The 15,669-nt window shown below is 50.4% G+C and overlaps 1 long non-coding RNA gene across 1 annotated transcript in view; it reads left to right on the top strand.

Moving 5' to 3' along the window:
• LOC116079215 overlaps nucleotides 1-15,669 on the top strand; it is a 162,640-nt gene that overhangs the window by 136,055 nt on the left and 10,916 nt on the right. Inside the window, exon 2 of the long non-coding RNA XR_004113827.1 lies at nucleotides 3,673-3,717. This is a non-coding gene — a long non-coding RNA (uncharacterized LOC116079215). The remainder of the gene's footprint in view (nucleotides 1-3,672; nucleotides 3,718-15,669) is intronic.

Below are 15,669 nucleotides of genomic sequence, written 5' to 3'. Positions count from 1 at the left end.
GGAAATGGGACCCAGTGCCACAGCCTTCAGTGGGTTTCTTGACCAGTTTTATAGAAGTCGCTCCAATGGTATATTTCTTATTTATTATAATAAAACAAATCACGTTCATGTGAGACTTGGTTCAGGTATATGAAGGGATCGTGAGGGAACTGATGAGGGTTGAAATTGCAAGGTGCTGCTGGCAGAAGAGAGGCCTGATGAGATGTGATCAGGTGTAAGCTGCTCTTTGGGCTGCTTCTGAAGGTGTTCCATCCAGACCCTGTCCATTGTCTTCCACAGGGCAGGAGGACCATGCTGGCATAGAAGGAGGTGTATGCAAGGCTCAGTGGAGCTCCTAGGGTGCATTCCAGCCCTGGGCCAGGGGTAGCCAGTCTCCCTGGGCAGTTAGGCATGCTCTTTCTCTTTCTCTTTCCACTTCTCTCTCTTTCTCTCTCTCCTTCCCTTCCTCTGTCTCTCCCTCTGTCTCTGTCTCTGTCTCCTTCTCCCTCTGTCTCTGACTCTGTCTGTCTCTGTCTTTCTGCCTCTGGAAGGATCTGGGGGCCATGTCACTTCCGAGAACATAGTGAAGCGAATGTTCAGTGGAATGCAGAGATCTCTTGAGATTCATAGCTGCCTAGAGATGGGTCTCTTGGGCTGTGAGCCAAAACTTTCTGCATACCTTATACCCCACAGTCCCCAGAAGGGGAGCTGAAGAGAGGCTGTGGGTGGCTTGCCTGTGTTCCTGGGAGGATGGGAAGGTGTAAGGGGGTGTCTTTGAGCTCAAGCTACTTATTCTCTATGTACCAAGGACTCCAGCCTTGGGTTTTCCCGGGAACACATTAACAATGGAGATTCTAGGTTAGGGAGATTGCCCAGTGGGTAAAGTACTTGTCACACACACATGAGGACTTGTGTTTAAATTCCCTGAACCTATATTAAAACAGTAATGCAGGCCTCTGAAATCCAGCACTCTACTGTGGGTGGAGAATTCTTGAAAGCTTGTGGGTCAGCTAGCTTGGTGTCCATAGAAGGTGGCAATAGGAGACTCTGTCTCAAGCAAGGTAGGAAGTAAGGACTGATGCTTAAAATTGTTCTTCAACCTCTGTAAGCAAGCTTTGGCACATACATCATGGCACACATGTACCTGCTCTCTCTCTCTCTCTCTCTCTCTCTCTCTCTCTCTCCCTCTCCCTCTCCCTCTCCCTCTCCCTCTCCCTCTCCCTCTCCCTTTTCCTCCCCCTCTCTCTCTTACACACACACATACACACACAGGCACAGACAGACACACGAGATACAATTTTAAATGTAGATTCTCAGGTTACTACCGATGCACCATGAATTCCCTTTAGCAACTCCTCAGAATCATTAAAGACATTGTAGGAGGTTTCAACCCCATGTCCAGGCCTCACAGGAGACTGGGCAGGACCACTGGCTTTATTTCTCAGTATGATTTTACAGAAGCCAGGGTAATGGGAATGGGGACCATTCCTCTCTCCAGGACACTCTCTAACCATGTAACCTCAAGAAGAATCCAGCTCAGGGTTCTCACCCACTCTCTCCCCTCCCCAATTAAATTGGCTGAAGCGAGACTTCACGGGGTGAGGACTATAAATTGCCTCACATTAGAATGAATTCAGCTCTTTGCCAGAGGGAGGGACAAAACTGAAACTGTCCCTATTCATCTAGGGATTTTTCTACCTAATAATAAACTGAGACTGGTTGGATGTGGGTGGGGTCACTTTGCAGAAAGCAGGAGTGGGGAATCTATTCTAGATGCAAGGTAGCCCGCAGTTCTGTTCACTTCCTGAGAATAAGTTTTCTATTTCTGTCAGTTGACCAAGGAGGTTATAAGTATAATGCATCTTCTCTGGGTGCAAATGGTCAGTTTGCTCTGCCCGTGGTCAGGAACCTACTGCAGGAGGCTGAGACGATAACTCAAGTGATAAGGGAGTTCAATGCCCAGGACCATCACCCATCTATATCAAAGCATTTATAAACCCAGTTCTGGGAAGGCAGAGACAGGCAGATTCCCGAAAGCTTATCGACCGAACAAGCTTGGCCTAATTACCGGGCACCAGTCCTGTGGAGAGATGCTGTCTCAGAAAATAAGGTGTGTGTTTCCTGAGTTTGATCTCTGGCCTCTACATGCACAAAGACATCACGCTCGTGCATCCCCAGGAACTTGAATATGCAGGGCTTATTGTATTTGAGGCCTGAGGCTGGGCCTTGGGTAAGTTCATGGATGCAACAGTGGGATGCAGGCCCTGTAAACAGTTACTGGAAAGGCTCTGTAGGGCAAGAGGTCCCCCTCCCCCATCTGATCCATGGCTGTTGGGGTTGGCCACAGAGGACCAGCCCTGCCCTGTCCTCAGGAACTCGGGAACCTGCAGTGGTGATGTGTGAATGTGCCCTCAGCCACCCAAACAATTCTTTCCCTTGTGTTGAAGGTTACCAGTTTTCTGTTTCAAGTCCAATTGTATTCTTTTCCCCTCTTGTCTGTATTTGCTCTGTTTTCATTTGCCAACCTAAAGGTCTAGAGTGGTTTCTTTGAGCCTAATGATGGGAGGCTTCGAATGGGGCTATTATCTTTAAACCCCGTTTGAAACACTACTCTTCCTGACGTCTGAATTAGACCGAACAGAGGCCGGATTTAAAGATTAAATATCTGTTTTAGCAGCAACAACAACAGCAACCCTGCTGATACCTGCACATTTGTCAGGAATTACCTGAACTAACTCACACGCTGGCTACCCACAAGGGAATGCAGAATGCCTAGCAGTTAGCCGTATATAAGCTCATGTTTACTAGAGTGTGGTAGAGGCTAGGTGTGGAGCCCAATGGCACAGATGTGCCCTCCTGTTGAATGATTTCAGACACACAGTAGGTCCAACATAAAAAATAATAGGATAAGAAGTCTTGTGTAAGAAGTCTAGTCAAAGACTAGGGAGCCAGTTCCTTGGGTGTAATGCTTGCTTTGAAAGCATGGGGACTTGAGTTTAACCCCTCAGATCTGTATTTTAACAAAAGCTGGGAGTTAGGAGTAGGGGTAGATAACTGCATGTAACATATAAAATGTATACTTACATAAACACATAGATGTGCAACTGCATACAACATGAAATATGCACATATGAATGGACACACATGAATACACATATGTGCATATATGAAAGGTCCCACTTAAACTGGGACAGCTCAGTGTTCAGCATCCGTTATTTTGCTATCAAGGTCAATCGCTAATACCTTGAAAAAAGATCATTTGCACTTAGTTGTATTTAAGTTAATTCTAGGTTTAGTTTACTGTTTTTAGGCCATATATTTCTTTGATAGTGGTTTTGAATTTGTCACAAACCAGTTGAGTAGATTTCTCCTGAACTCTTAGGTTTCTTCGCATAGTCGAGAATGATTAGCAACCATCAGCCAGATGAGGTGGCTCGTGTTTATAATCTTGGCACTTGGGAAGTTGAGGTGCAAGGTGTGTGAATTCAAGGCCAGTCTTGGCAACATAGTGAAAGCCTGCTTTATGAATGAATGAATGAATTAATGAGTGAATGAGTGGTAACTGTAACCCGAAAGCTCCTATGTTCCTAAAAGGTCTAACATTCAGAATTTACCCCCACTGCATGGTGAACCTGATGATGGTATGTTCAGGATCGCCCTGCTTCAAGATTAACCCTCACTTTATTGTTCTAGGTGAAACCAGAGCTTCTGCCTGCATGGAACAGGGGCAAGAGAAAGGTAAGTTGTGCATGGATGTCTCAGAACAGCTATGTCCCTCTTGTTTGTTTTGCTTTCAGGAGTGGAGCTATGTTCCTTTGTAGATGCATCCCTAACACCTCCTTGTGTCTAGCCAGAGCAGAGGCAGCAGGCAGCAGGCAGGCAGGCAGCAGGCAGCAGGCAGGCAGGCAGCGGGCAGCGGGCCTTGCACTTTGCTGTTGGATGGGTTTAGGCAGTTCGAAATACAGTGAGGTTATTCTCCATGCTCTCTCGATTGTCGCCCAGGTCAATAAAATTGCTCACACCGTCCGTAGCTCTAACAGATAGGTCTCCGTAGGCCCAAAGGCCAGCTGATGATGGTGTGGGTTTGGGGACAAAATCAGGACTCAAAGCCAGGTCTGTATTGTTGCTGTTCTGTATGGCTCAGGGTCCCCTCGCAAACACGTTCTTGCTACCTATCCTTCACAGAGTTCACTGCAGGGACAAGCCTTGCAGAACATGGGGAGAAGCACCAGGCAGGTGACTCCAGGCCTGTGCACACAGGAGGTAGGCAACAGGTGCATCACACCTGCTGCCCTTCAGGAGTGCAGAGACTACCCACAGGATTAAACAGGATCTCAGAGTTTTCTGGAAAGCTGCCGACCTAAGTCTGGTCCTAATAATGCTGGATGTAGAACACACAGCTGCTCCCTTTATCCAAGAGCTGGCTTTGCCCATAGCTGTCTACAGTCCTCCATCCTCCGTAGTTACAGTAAGTCTGGCCATAAATCCTGAGTGGGAAGCTCAGAATATGGGCATGTTTGCCTAGAGATACCAGATCATCCCTGCATCTTCTACAGCACCTGGGAAATGGGGCGCTGGAGGTGGAAATGGGGCGCTGGAGGTAGGAGTGGGGCTGGAACCGGACAGGCCATGAGAGGAGTACAGAGTAACACTTTGCCTGGTTCCTGGGACAGATGCGACATTTGACAACTGGCAGTACTTTCCTTTTTCTTGCTTCAGTCTTGACAGTTATGGATTTGATGGTGAATAAAGTTTTAAACTCCAATTTCCTCTGTAAGATGGTGATGTTAAGCCCTGCTTTTTGGGAGACCAGGAATCGAATGAAATGGGACAAAGCCAAGGTCTACTAGTGTGCAGAGTCCTGACGACACCACAGACCATGTCCCCAGGCCTTCTCCTCTCTCCTCCCAGATACCCCTCTGCCTTTGGCCCTCAAAGAGCCCACTGGGGTACCCATGATGTACTCCGGCCTGGGGGTTTTAGTCTCCTAGAATAATCCTGTTTGCATCTTTCCTGAGCCCTTGCTTAAACCCAGTCTTCCATGCTCGCTTTAAGAAATGCCTTTAAGAAAGCCATTGTAACTCTCCTTTTATCGTCCCAGCATCCACGTCTCCTTGGACGTACCATCTCGTGCCCCATCATTTCCTAGTCCCCCTGCTTTGCATCTCAATCACAAGACAAAATCCTTTCTGCTCTCTGCATCCCCACATCCTTTCCCGCTGCATCCTTGGTGGCCATCCTCTTCATAAAGCTCATAACCACACATGGCCCATGAGGTGGCTGCTCCTTCACCTGGCCCTTCACGATGCCCTCCACAATGCTGCCTCTGAATCCTCACTGGGCTCTAGGTGGTAGGTGTGGAAGGGCATCTTGTTCCTAGGTCTGTGTGTCCTGTTTCTAAACTTCCCCTGTCTTCACTTCTCATCTGGGGATCTATGGAACACAGAGAGGTGGCTGGATGACTGGGCTCCCTGATGGGAAGCTGCCCTTGGACTGAATGACTGTTGTTGAATTTTTTTTCTTTTTTAGGTGCTGTCTGGGCTTGGTAACTGGAGGGCTGTGTGCATATTGGGGCCAGGGATAGTTAATTAGTGACTTGATGGGGATTTCCAGGCAAACTGTGGGTACTGCCTTTCTGAAAACAGCACTCTTGCCTTTTATCAGCCTTCAGACTTCCTCCTCAACCAGTGCCAGAGTATCCCATAAGATGCAGCCTTCTCTCTGGGCCAGAGTGTCTGCAATTCTGTTCTCCGTTCATCTGTTTAGCAGATACTCACTGATGTCTACCATCATCGAGACTACCCTAGTCGGAGGAATGAACAAAAACAGGCTTGATCCCGTTTTCGTGCAGCCCCCCTTCTCATAGGGAGAGCGCAGGTGATATACAGTAAACTAGGAAAGTAACAAAATACTGCACAAGCGGCGGATGGTACTGCAGATGCGGCCCAGTGCAGTCAGGAGGAGCGGGTGAGGGCAGGTTCATTAAAGGGAGAGATGGAGACTTGAAGCAGGGGGTGGAGGAGGGGCCTGTATGCTTTTGGGGAAAGCCCTTGGGACAGAGGGAACAGTGACAGCAAAGGATCAAAGCAGGAGCTCAGGGAAGGTGGATTTGATACCCAGAGCGGATGTGGTAGGATCTCGGTGAGGGAGGGCTGCTGCACAAAAATACCAGACCAGGGTGAGCCTGGAGGGAGCGGAGCTGCCCTGGTGAGGTTTTGAGTGACTGCTAGGATTTGACTTTCCCTCCCAAGGCTCCTGTGCTGGGGGACTGGTCTAGAAGCCTGGGAGAGCAGGTGGCTGGGAAGAGAGATTCTAACTGGGAGGGGTGTTGATGGTGGTGTAGAATCCGTCTATCTCCCTCCTGTGATCCTGTCATAAACAGACTGACAGCAATGATGCCCGTGAGCTGAAAAGCCTTGGTCAGATCTCAGGAGCTTCCACAGCTGCTGAATGTAGAGTCACCTCTAGCATTGGGGTCTGAGCTTAATAAGAAGTTCACCCCACTCTCCCCACACACCAGCAGGCCTGTCAGCAAAGGAAACGGGAACATGAATAAGAGGAGAGCGAATAAATACCCACTGTCTCTTGTTCTGAACGTGTTCCAGCCTGGGTAGGTGCTAGAGGGACACTATCAGGTCACAGAGCAGCTAACAATGCTGAGGGTGCTCCTGTGTGGGCTCCTCGCATCTCTCAGGGCTGCCCCTTGTCTTGGAGCCCCATGTCTTCCTCTCACCTTGCTCCTTCCCCCTGAGAACCTGCAGCTTGACAGCTGTAGTGATGAATGGGGTTAGTCATCACACCACAACAGCCAGCAAGGAGAGGCAGGCTGAGTGTCCCAGTTCACATCGGATGCAGAGGGTCATTCTTGAGAACGTGTCTGTGTGCGTCTGACCTTGGTGGTTGCTAGCCAGTGTCCTGTGTCTGTGCGTGACATGGAAGCTGAGCCTGTAAGGCAGTGAATGATGCATTGTGTCCATTGGTCCTGAGTTCAATTCCCAGCAACCACATGGTGGCTCACAGCCATCTGTAATGGGATCTGATGCCCTCTTCTGGTGTGTCTGAAGACAGCAATGTACTCACATAAAATAAATAAATAAATAAATCTTTAAAAACAAAACAACCAATCAAACAAAACAAAAACAAGGAGGAGGAGGAGGAAGAAGAAGAGGAAGAGGAAGAAAAGGAAGAGGAGGAGGAGAAGGAGGAGGAGGAGGAGGAGGAGGAGGAGGAGGAAGAGGAGGAGGAAGAGGAGGAGACAAAAGGAGAAAAGCGAGGTTAGAGAGCTAGGTGGGTAGGACAGGGGTGTAGACCTGGGAGAAGTTGGAGAGGAAGTGAATATCATCAAAGCACAATGTACAGAATTCTCAGGGAACTACTTTTGTGCATGTGTATGTGCGTGTGCGTGTGTGTGCGTATGTGTGCATTTGTATGTGTGTGTGTGTGCGTGTGTGCGTGCATGTGCGCGTGTGTACAGGTGTGTGTTTCTGTGTGTGTGAAAGAGCTAGTTGCAGATCCAGCCAAAGCCTTCGAAACACGAGTGCTCTGTTGAAAATGCTTGGAGGAGACAGGAATCTTTGCCTGTGTGTTCCTGCCAAGGCCAAGGCCAGGTGTGTTTCTGGACAACTCCTGAGGATACCTCCCCACCCAGCACCTTGCCCTGCTGCCTCTGTAATCTTACAGGATTAGACTGCTGGGGCTCTGCCTACTTCCTTCCAAAGAGCTGTGACATCACTGCCTCTTAGGCCTCCAGGCTCCTGTGTGGTGTCAGCAGGAAGGAGGAAGGGCTGCTGCAACCGAGATGGAAAACAATCTGACGCCCTGGGAGGACATGCCCTTTCCTCAGCTGCATCTGTCATGTGTGTGTGTGTGTGTTGGGGGGAAGCCACCATGCAGATGACAACCTCTACTGGGCTGAGAGGGGGAAAGCAGGGAGCAGGCTCTGTCCGTGCGGGGATGAGCTCAGCCAGGGACTAGTGCAGATGGAACTTGCCCATGGGATCCAACTGTGAGTCACTGTGGTTGGTGTCCCTGCATCAAGCTTCTTTTCTAGGCCTCCCACTCTTCCTTGGGACATCATGGTCACAGGTCAGGGCTAGTGATTCACTGGGTACCGGAGCCAACACTAGGGGTGGATCCTTTTAGCCTCTCACCTCCTGGCATGTAGACCCTCAGTGTGATGGCAACAGTTAGGCCGAGTGTTGTCTCAGAAGCTGTGTGCAAGACGTGTGAGGACGGGCGGAAGGCCCTCTCAGCCCGGGGAGGTCAAGCAGAAGCCACAGCAGTAGCAGATGCATTTCAAAAGGCTGCGTGGGAAGTCCAGGGTGCTCCGTGAGACAGCCAGCTGCAGTTGGCTGCAGCTGGCTGAGCCTGATCCCTGGGGTGAACTTGGCAGAGACACCTGGGAGATAGGGGAAGTAACTCAGAGCCCTGGAGTGCAGTGCGGGTACTGAGAGGGCAGAATGAGTGGAGTTTACCCAAAAGGCCAAGCAAGGCTGTGCTGGCAAGGCGGCGCGATGACCTAGTACACGGTCCAGCTAGCTCCTCTCAGGCTTGAGTTTCACCTCTGAGCGAAGGAATCATTTCATTTGTTCTCATTGTCTGCCCACAGCTGCCTGGGTCACCGTCCCACCTGAGGGCGACCCGTTTGCCCTACAAAGCAGACAGCACAAGAGGAAGTCTTGAGGGATAAGAGAAAGAGCAGATCCCCTTACTATTTGAAGGATGTGTGGTGGCAATTTAAAATTGTGCCTGTCTTTTTTATTTTTATTTTTATTTCATCCCCTTCATCTCTGGTTTTGCTCAGGAAAAAGAGAGAAAGAGCTGGCAGTTGAGTGGGTAGGGATCCAGGAGGATCTGGTAGGGGTCAGGGGAAGGGAAAGACATGATTAAAATATATCGTATGAAAAAAATTAAATAAAACCACATAGGAACACGTGGAAAGGATTGCCTGGGAAAGCATGTGCTTCTCTCCCCTCGGGAGGCCTTTATTTGTGGTTTCTCTCAGAGGTTTACAGCAGACTCACCTAACGAGCACCTGACACTATGGGCTCAGTGCTCACCTGACACACTGTAGGATCCCTGCTCAGGTTCAGGACTCGGTTTGCTTCCTGTCAGCCTGGCTTTTTTCATGAGCAATAAAATGGACGTATTTGCATCATGGTTGGGTTGTGTCTTGTCTATCAGCTCATCAGTTCTGGATCTTTACATTTGTAGTCTTCTGTATTTGTTATGTGTGTGTGTGGGAGTACCTTTTTATTTTTTGTTTTTGTGTATACACACACACACACACACACACACACGCACGCACGCACACACGCGGAAATCAGAGGACAACTTGTGGGAGATAGTTCTCTCCTCCTGCCACATGGGTCCTGAGGATTGAGCGGACACTGAGTTTACCTCATTAGGCTCGGTCACAAGGCCTTTACCCACTAAGACACCTTGCCGTTACCCTTTCCGTTTTGTTTGCTTTCTACCATTTTCGCCAAAGTCAGTCTCTTTCGTTGGTCTGGAACTTCAGTTGTAGTTCAGGCTAGCTGACCTGTGAGCTCCAGGGATCCCCCATCCCCACTCCTGATCTACATCTCTGGGATTACATGGACCAATGCTAGGCCTGGCTTTTGCTTGAAATGCAAGCACTTTACTGACTGAGCCGCACGCCAAACCCCCATTTCTGTCCTTAGTTCAAGCAGAGGGTAAAGGGGACCTGGAAGCGCTCTTTAGAGTAAAGGTCAAATATGAGAGCAACCTCCTTGGGTCTCAGGCATGGCACCTACCAGTTAGGCAGGCCCTGTGTTTCTGAGACAGTTCCCGGGGCTCCTTGAAACATTAGGGCATTGTCCCAGTTGAGGGAGCAAGGTGGGAAGGGGGATCCAGATAGCTGTTTACAAATGGGGACCACAAGGGTCAGCCCCACGGGTCCCAGCTGACCTAGAAGGAGGCAGGACTAAGATACAGCCATGCATGTGAGTCGGCCAGAGTGCGAGCTTGTGAGAAAGGGTCGGCCTGGGGTGACTCAGTCAGCTAGCAGACTATAAAAAAGGGAAATGAGTCACTTCCAACCCTGAGCAAGAACTCCTAAGGCCAGGCCGCCAGCACCTGTCTGGGACGTGGTTAGTTATTAACGCTGGCGGAGAGGGCGTCATGGGAACAGAACACAGAGGCTAGAGGCAGCTTGCAGACAGTCACCCTCACGTTCTTGGGGCTCCTCTCCACCTAGTCCCCAAATGCAGACAAGCCCTCAGGTGTATAGCATCTCTCAAGGTACAGAGGCCACAAAGGAACATGCTGAGGACGAGGGCCACAGCCTCTTGTTTTAGGCCCACGGTGAGATCAGGTGCCAGGATCTGGCCTTCCCAGGGTCAGCTGTGCAAGGCCTGGCCCAGCCTCATTGTGCCAGGCAGGTGCCAAACTCTAGAATTCTGACTCCAGAACTCAGTCCCGCCTGGGGAAAGGTTTTAGGAGACCTGGACTGTATCTATCAACCTAAATGCCCCACCCACAGGTCTCCAACCTAGCTACCCATTGCTAAGGGTCAGGCATGGTGTAGCTCCAAAAGAAGGAAATGTTGGTCTTGTGCTGGAGTCTTCAGTCTATATCCTAAGAAACTTGGCTTGGAGGAGGGCAGACAGAGAGCAGGCCTTGCCCTGGGGAAAGCGTCAATGGAAAGTTGAGCTAGGAGTTGAGATCAGCTCTGCCTAATCCCTCCTTTCTCTATGCCTGGAAAAGTACAGAGTGCAGTGGCTTCTCCCCTCAGATTCCAAATGACCTGCCCGGCCACTTTGAGGGGAGGCCCAGCCTGGGCACGAGCCATGCCTGTCGGTGCCAGGGTCTTGCTCTCCAAGACCATATTGCCAGCCAGGAGGAGGAAGCCTGGCAGGGCACTTTTAGCTACTCAGACTCTGTAAGGTCCATAAAGGAAGCCCTGGGTCCAGAGTGAAGAGATGTATCCCAGTTTTTGTGGCTACCACTGCAAAGCCCTCCAGAACTCATAGATGTCGTTAGCCCACCAGACGAGCACTGGACCAGGAACCAGGTCCATGCTTCTGGGTGGCCACCAGCCACGAGAAACCCATGGACTGCTTTGCTTACTTGCTCACGGCCAGGGCTTCCACATCTGTAAAGTGGGAATGGTAAGACCTGTCCTGCCTATTGGCAGGGTGTGTGTGAGGCCTGCTGAGATCACCCAGCCTGTGACAAGGCTTGGGAGTGGCTAAGGGCCACCCAGATGGAGGATGCACAACCAGGGTGCTTACGGTGATTAGCAGTCAATTTAGCAAGGCCTGAGGTCTGGGCTCCCTGGGAGGGTAGCTTTGCAGGCACCCACCTGGGGCTTAAGGGCTTCTTTACCTCCCACAGCTCATAAGTCAGGTGGGTGTGATTTGTCTGAGCCTCGGCTGGAGCAGCCAGCCTGCCATTGGATCCTCTCTTTCCTTTTTTCAGGGACTGGGCAGTGGGAGAAATAGATCCCAGGGTTCCCATCCATGAGCGGTCCGCTCCCTAAGAGACCCTTTAGATGTCACATGAAGATCAGTGTCATCATGTCCCTCTCTTAGGCTGCATCATCATAGGGTGCCCCTGTCCTGGTAACTGACCCAGTGTGTCCCCTTCTCACCATCGAGGGAGACAGAGCCACCTAGGAGCATCAGATTGTATCCCTGGCGTGCCTAGGAAGTGCTCTGTAAGTAACCATCGAATGTAGGGAAAAGTCAAATCCTCAACATTTTCCTTTTCCTAGTTTGTTTTACTATGCAGGGGCCTACACGACTGTTGAAGGGAGAGAACTGGCATGGAAGAGAGCACTATTTGTAGGGAGCATTCTTTATAGGGAGCACTCTTTATAGGGAGCACTCTTTATAGGGAGCATTCTTTATAGGGAGCACTCATTGTAGGGAGCACCCCTTGCAGGGAGCACCCCTTGCAGGGAGCACTCCTTGTAGGGAACAGTCATCACGGTAGTGCTCTCTTTGTGTGAAGTAGCTTGGGTACAATCCTTGCTCTCATAACATCAGATTTTGGCCACTTGCATCTCCCACCCAGACCATGGCATTCCTAAAGTCTTCCCTGAGAGGTGCCTTCCACTTGAACAGTTTGATGATGGAGGAGTTTTGTCATTCCTAAGGCTACACACTCAGGTTGCCAACTCCAGGTTGACTGAGGAAAACAGGGGGGCTCTGGACATGTAGCTTAGTGCTGGAGCCCTTGTCCAGCACGCACAAGGCCCTGGGTTCTACAGAAAACTCAATAGGGAGCTGGATGGAGATCAGAGCTGTAGGCCAGCTCTAGTGTTTGAGCACTACCCCGTGCAAACTCCAGAGTGTACGCCGGCAGATAGTTCAATGGGTAAAGGCACTTGCCCCCCAGGCCTGCTTATCTGAGTTCTGTGCCCAGAGCCCACACGATGGGAGAAGACAACCAGCTCCTGCAAGCCCCTCTCTGACCTCTCACACGTGTGCACCCATCCCTCCCCAAAACACAACAATGTATTCTTAAAACTCACATCTACCTTGGACCTCAGACATGATCCTATTTGGAAATGGAGTCTATGCTGATGCAGAGAGTTGAGGTGAGCTCATCCTGCATTTTGGGTGACCCCCATCTCCAGTGGCCAGTCCTTAGAAGAGGGCAGAAGATGCAGGTTGCAGAGAGGTGGAGGCAAAGACATAAGCATCTGGATGCTGAGGAGAGCCAGGGACCGCCCGGGGAACTAGGGAGAAAGGTGTTGGTCCCCTTTGGAGCATCTAGAACCCACTCCGTTGAGACCTTGACTTTAGATTTCTGACCCTGAGGACTGTCAGAGGATTTCAAGCCACCAGTTCGTGGTAGTTTGTTTTAGCAGGCTAGACATAGGTATGCTGTGGCTCTGTTAGACCTCTCTCTCCTAAATCCCCATCCTATCCCTGTTCCTGTGCTCAGAGAGAGGAATCCAACCATCCTTAACTGGCATCCCACCCTTCAGACAAGCTTGTGACACACAATAGCAGAAGCAGCTATACGAAAGCCATGCTCTGCACTACTATGTCCGGCTCTTGTCCGTAGACATGTAAGATTCTTGTGGTTAATATTTCATCTTAGGACCGTAACAGAGCTGTCCTTTTTGTTCTTTGATGTTCCTGACATGTACTCATTTGCTTTGCTTTGGGATAAGATGGTGAACACACATGCTTGCTGTGAGGACATTTCCTTAACTGGATTAATTTTCTGGGCTGATGTCGCATATCCCACATATACTCGGTGGTTTCAAACGAAATCTCTTAAAATTAGGGAGGCCAGCAGTCTGAAATGAGACCTCTGGGACTAGGGGTGTGGCTCAGTGGTAGACTTGGTATTTCGTGAAGAAGCCCCCCGGGTCGTGTTCCTCAGCGCAGTACGGGCGGGCGCTGTGAGAGAGCAGGGCTGGGTAGGTGGAGATGAAGGGGCTCAGGAAGTAGGGCCTTGAAAGCTAAAATCGTGTTCCTGGTTAAGGACAGGACTGCTCTCTCTCTCTCTCATGGGAGATAGAGAACTGTTTGCAGCATCTAGTGATGGCCAGCATTTTGTGGCTTGTAGTTACACCGCCCAGTCTTCTGTTTCTGTGGTCACTCTCTGTAGTCAGATCTCCCTCCGCCTGTCCTCCTACAAGGGTACTTAAGATGGCATCTGGGACCTATGTGCATCATCCAGGATAAAAGCACATCTCAAAACCTTTCACTCAACTCAACCTTCCACGTCCCTTTGCTGTGTAAGGTACCACTTGGAAGTTCCAGGGGTCGGGACATGGCTGTCTTGCTTCATTTTGCAGGGGTAGCTAGAACTCGTCAAGTTGAGCACCATATATTCGAAACTGTGTCCACACTATAAAGTCCACCAGTGGGCATGGAGGGTGAATGGTGGGTACCTGGAGAGTATAAAGCCTGTTCTTTGAAGCACATCTTTATTTTGTGTGTGTGTGTGTGTGTGTGCTGTCCCTTTAAGAGCATTCCCAGCTCTCCTAGGAGTGAGATTGATTGGAGGGGGCTGCCCCAGATTGAAATCCCCATTACAGGAATCATTTAAAGTTCCCCTCTAGGAAGCTTGGGGCTAATGAGATAATTCCTATTAGGAGAGGAAGGAAATGAAGGTGGCCCGACATCCTTTCTGTCTCTAATTTATGTGATTCACTGAAACCTCCCCCTCCTCCCTCCTGGGCCTCCCTCCTTTGGTCCCCTCCTTCAGCTGCCCCTTTGAATTCTGGTTCCCCTGTCCACCCTCTTCTGCCAGCCAGAGCTCTGCTTGCCAACGAGTCCCAGCATGCCAGGCAACCTGGGAAGGTTGCTTTCCAGACGAGGCATCTGGGCTCTGTTCTTGGCAGCCTTGCCAAATCATGTCTCTGCAACCCTTTCCTCCTCCTCCCTCATGCCTCACCCAACTTGCCCACCACAGTCCTGCCCCACAGGGACCGAAGAAGGAGGGAAAGCTGTCGGGAGAACCCAGATAATTCCAAGAGGACAGAGAAGACAGAGCTGTGGCGTTTCCTGCCTGGACTTTTAAGGGGAGGGTGGGGGGTGGCAAAGAGAGGGAGGGGAGAGGAGAGGTTCTGTTTTCCTCTGTTTTGTCAAGCTGCAAGCATGAAAACCCAGTTTGGTTTTTCATTGGAGGATTGTGATGTCACCCAAGCTTCATGGAGTTTGAAGTTCAGATTCTGCCCTTGATGTACGTCTGGAGGCTGGAGAGACAGAAGAGCCAAACAGGGAGGCCCATCTCATCTGCCACTCACTCTGTTTAGCTGATGCCCTCCTCTTTCTCTCAGGCATGCTAGGGCCAAGGGTAACCAGCCATGTGCCCTCTGCTCCATAAGGTCTCAAGCACCCAGAAGTAGCATGGCTGTTTCTTGCCCCTGGATCACACTCTTTCCTGTCTTCTTCATCCCCAGGGAAGCCATATGGTGGAGTCTTCCGAGTCAGGGCTAAGAGCCAGCGTGCCTCTGGCCCTGGGGACAGTCCAGCAGCCCTGATGTGCAGTGTGGGTGGCCTGTTCTGTGAACTCCTGCCTGGCCTTGCCTCTGAGAGCCCAGCTGCAGTCTAGGGGAGAAGTGGCCCCATCATGAACAAAGAGTGCAGAGGCCCAACTTCTCTTGTCATTGTGGCACAGATGCCACAAGGCCATGTGGGGCTGGAAGCAGACAGAGCAAGCAGCATAGCCTTGTGGACACCATTTCCATTTGAGTTGGCTCACCCTAGCTCTGAAGGCTGTGGTTTTCTAGTGGGGAAGAGAGCACTGGAGGTAGAAGCTAGGCTCAAGGGAATCGTGCAAGAGCAGGCTATCCAACAGGAGTCTGGGCTAAGGGCTGGGGTGCCTACTTAGCATGCAGGCAGCTTCGATCCCCAGCATGCCAAAAGGGGGGGGGACATAAAAACAAACAAAGAAACAAACAAACAAAAACCCTGTGCATTTCAGTAGTCAATACAGTTCAAGTTCAGTGTTGAGGTTAGCCTTGGCCAATTTAGAGTAATGCTTTTTATCAGTAGCTGAGCTTTGTCACTTACAGTGGGGAATCAGTAAGTCCCATTCCTGCTCAGGACCCCTGGTTTTACCATCTCCCTGTTCTCCCTGCTTTGGGAATGGCCAAGGGTACAAGCAGGATAGCAAAGGATGGAATGCTAACAGCAAGATTAGCAGTTAGAGAGAGAGGGAGAGAGAGAGAGAGAGGGAGAGAGAGGGAGGGAGAGAGAG

The sequence above is a fragment of the Mastomys coucha genome, unplaced genomic scaffold (assembly GCF_008632895.1).
Source record: "Mastomys coucha isolate ucsf_1 unplaced genomic scaffold, UCSF_Mcou_1 pScaffold5, whole genome shotgun sequence".
In the NCBI taxonomy this organism is placed as follows: Eukaryota; Metazoa; Chordata; class Mammalia; order Rodentia; family Muridae; genus Mastomys; species Mastomys coucha.
This window is presented reverse-complemented; position numbering and strand designations above follow the sequence as displayed.